We start from the raw sequence: 4,287 nt of genomic DNA on the forward strand, positions 1-4,287 counted from the left end.
TCTTGGTGTGATGACTGACGTTTTGCCTGTCGCTAGTGACTCTGCTTTTCTACCACCTACATTCCCTTACTGATTTCCACACCATCTGTCATCTATGAAGTCATCCCAATGGTTTTAAAATTGTTTTAAAAACAAAGTCCGTGTATTCTAAGGAGCAAGATTATAGGGAAAATAAAGATAAGGCTTAGGGAATAGAAAGATATATGGACAGCATAACTTTCTGTTCCCTAAACCTTTATCAGTGATTAAAAAAATGAGTTACTTGCATTATACACTTTTTTCTTTTCTTTTTTTATTTATTTGGCTGCATCGGGTCTTAGTTGTGGCATGTGGGATCTTCATTGCCTCATACAGGATCTTTCATTGTAGCATTCAGACTCTAGCTGTGGCCTTAGTTGCTGCTCAGCATGTAGGATTTTAGTTCCCCAACCAGGGATTGAACAAATGTCCCCTGCATTGCAAGGCAGATTCTTAACCACAGGACCACTAGCAAAGTCCCAGTAATTTTTAACTTATGAGAACTTATAATGTTTAGGCAAGCAAAAGAGTCCATACATGGCCATTACCTATTAAGAATGCTGAAAACTGCTTACATTAGGGGGAAAGAAGTTTCTCACTGAAAGGCTGCTCAGTATGGTTGAGCAGGATGTGCACTGCTCAACTTCAGGGGGCCTTGTTCACTCTGTATCCGGGCGATTGTCATCCCTTGGAATCTGCATTACACAATTTGCATTACATGTTTGAATATTGTGGTCTGCAAAGAATTCAAAGCATCATTATGGCTTCCTAATGGGGGCAACTGGAATGAAGGTATCACTTGCCAAAGTAGATATTTAGAGTATAGGTATAGATATTATCCCGGAGTAGGAAATGGCAATCCACTCCAGTATCCTTGACTGGGAAATCCCACGGACAGAGGAGCCTGGTGGGCTACAGCCCATGGGGTCGCAAAGAGTCAGACACAACTGAGTGACTGAGCATGCATAGATATTATGTCTGAATTGCTTTGGCTTAGAAATCATCTGTGTGAGCATGCTTAGTGGCTCAGTTGTGTCTGACTCTTTGTAATCCCATGAACTGTAGCCTGCCAGGCTCCTCTGTCCATGGAACTTTCCAGACAAGAATACTGGAGAGAGTTGACATTTCCTACTCCAGGGGATCTTCCTGATCCCTGGAGTAGAGACCCAGGGATCCAACCTGAGTCTCTTGCATCTCTTGCATTGGAAGACATATTCTTTACTAGTAGTAAACAATCGGCCTTTCAGTGCAGAAATAAGCAAACTACACAGGGCAGAGCCCCAGTGATGAATATTGCCCTCAGTGATGTGGGTGAAGGAGTGTACTACCTGTCATTCCATTTGAAGGACATTAGAAGCTAGGAAAGGGCTGCTCAGCATTTATCCAGGATTCCAATTTAGAGTGGGGAGAAAAAAAAATCGGAAAAGAATAATTTATAAGAGAATTAGGAGAATATATATAAAGGGGGAAAATGGATTCTCACATCATGTAACTGACAGCAAGTCAGAAAAATAAAACATTAAGTCTGCTAAATCTAACACCCTTCTGGGAAACAAAAAATAGAAGGAGAACTTGTAAGGTGAGGGCTTCCCTGGTGGCTCAGCTGGTAAAGAATTTGCCTGCAATGCAGGAGACCCCAGTTTGATTGCTGGGTCAGAAGATCCCCTGGAGAAGGGATAGGCTACCCACTCCTGTATTCTTGGGCTTCCCTGGTGGCTCAGCTGGTAAAGAATCTGCCAGCAATGCAGGAGACCTGGGTTCAGTCCTTGGGTTGGGAAGGTCCCCTGGAGAAGGAAACAGCTTACCCACTCCAGTATTCTTGCCTGGAGAATTCCACAGACAGAGGAGCCTGGCAGGCTACAGTCCGTGGGGTCACAAAGAGTCTGACACAACTGAGAGACTTTTAGTTTGTGAGGTGAGAATCTTACACGCAGGTGGAAAACCCAAGACTAATTTAAGGAAGGATGTTAAGTGTCTCTTGCAGACACATAGGCACACACAGAGTGGCTAAAATCCTACCAACAGGAGTTGTCTTTCAAAACCAGAATGAGGAACAGGCTTAGATTAAAATAACAACCAGTTTCCCAGTGCTTGCTGGTAGACATGTGAGAGAGCTAAACAGCGCATCCATATCATTTCCTGTGGATTTCAGGTGAAGTCCCCTCTGGACAAACCCCCTCCGATCCCCAGCTACCACCCATGTTACCCTTAGGGTAAAAAGAAAACCACGAAAAGAATTATTTAAGATTTTATGTTCCGTTTGTGTCTTGCTCTGAATAAGAAGTTTTGTGACTGCATAGGGTGCTTTCCCATGTACACTGCAGTATTATTTACAAAAACCAAGATCTGGAAGCAGCCTCAGTGTCCACTGATTGATGAATAGATAAAGAGGATATGATGTATATGTACAATGAAATGCTACTCTGTCATAAAAAGGAGTGAAATCTTGTCATTTGCAATAACATGAATAGACATTAAGGGTATTACACTGATTGAAATAAGTCAGAGAAAGACAAATACAGTCTGATATTACTCGTATGTGGAATCTAAAATACAAAAAGCAAAATACAACAAAATCTCTTACATACAGAGGTCAGATTAGGGGTCACCACAGGGGAAGTGGGTCATGGGTTGGATAAAATGGGTGAAGAGGGTCAGCTGGATGGTAATGGATGGTAACTAGATTCATGGTGATTATTCTGTAGTGTATATAGATGTTGAACTATAACGCTGTACACCAGAAACTTTACAAAACAAAACTGCATAGAATAGATTAGGAGGTGTCACAGAGAAGAGGGTGGAAGAAAAAGAAAGTTGGAATAAACTTGATTATAGAAATGGCAACCCACTCTAGTATTCATGCCAGGAAAATCCCATGGACCACAGAGCCTGGTGGGCTACAGTCCATGGGGTCGCAAAGAGTCGGACACAACTGAGTGACTTCTGTCTCTTCTATAAAAATAAACTCCACTTGAAATGATGGCCCTCAGTGATTTTGGCTCAGCTTCAGGGCAAAGGGAAGGTAAACTCAGATTTCACTGGAGGAGAGAAATGGGGATGGGGGTGAGTGATTATGATGCCACTTTTGCTACTGGGCTTTGAACTGCACTAAGATACAGGGGAAGGATGACGGGCGTTTCTGGGGCAATCGGGTGGTACGGAACAAAGTATAGTCATTCTGACTCCTGGGACTTGACTTTGAAAACCCTCATTGTGACTTATAGGCTTCCCTTGTGGCTCAGCTGGTAAAGAATCCGTATGCAATGTGGGAGACCTGGGTTCCACCCCTGGGTTGGGAAGATCCCCTGGAGAAGGTTGTGGCTACCCACTCCAGTTTTCTGACCTGGGGAACTCCATGGACTGTATAGTTCATAGGTTAGCAAAGAGTCAGACACGACTGAGCGACTTTCACTTCACTTCTGTGATTTACACATCTGAGTTCTGACTTCTTTATCCCTAACATGAGAATCAGAAAGTACCCCCCCAATGGACTGTTGTTAGGACTCAATGGAAAAATATCTGTCAGTCCCCTGGCATGTGTGGGCTCTCAGCAAATCCTAGTTTTCTTCCTCCTGACCCCTCTGCCAGAGAAATTGTCATGATAATCCAAGTTTTTAAGGCTTTGTAGCAATGGATTTCAACTTCTGGTTTCTATCAAAACAGCCTGTGGAATTCTTTCCCTGAGCCTCTGTGTCAGGAATTCTGATTTCTTAAGTGTGCAGTGGGATCTATAGGTTTGCATTTCTGCTTTTTAACAAAAACAAGACTGGTAATTTTAATCAACATTAAAGTTAAAAACTAGCAATAAAGTGCTTGAATCCCCGCTGCTTCTAGTGTAGCTAGCTTTAAAGACTTTTTAGACTAAAGACTTTTAATGACTTTTCAAGAGCTGGCCCCCAGTACCTTTCCTAAGTAATTGCTCCTTTGCCCCCAACTCCGGACACCTGCCCTCTCTCTGATTCTGAGAGACCAGCACCACCATGGGACCCTTGAGGCCCAGAACACTCTTTGCTCCCTGTCTCTTTGGCCCTCTCATTCTTCTTCATCCTCAGGGTCCAGCTGGATTCCTTAGCGCCTCACCCTTCTCTCATATTCCTCTCCCCACAGCTGTGGTCGACCTTACACCTCTGAACTTCTCCGTTATCTGCTTGCATCAGGCATTTATGAACAGTTGCATACTGTGTTGGCTGAAGTTACTAACTCTGCTTCCTGTTTTAGGGTTTGTGTTCTTTGGGGTCAGAGAAAGTACCTGTGTCTTACAACTCTTTC

The sequence above is a fragment of the Bos indicus x Bos taurus genome, chromosome 11, assembly GCF_003369695.1.
Source record: "Bos indicus x Bos taurus breed Angus x Brahman F1 hybrid chromosome 11, Bos_hybrid_MaternalHap_v2.0, whole genome shotgun sequence".
In the NCBI taxonomy this organism is placed as follows: domain Eukaryota; kingdom Metazoa; phylum Chordata; class Mammalia; order Artiodactyla; family Bovidae; genus Bos; species Bos indicus x Bos taurus.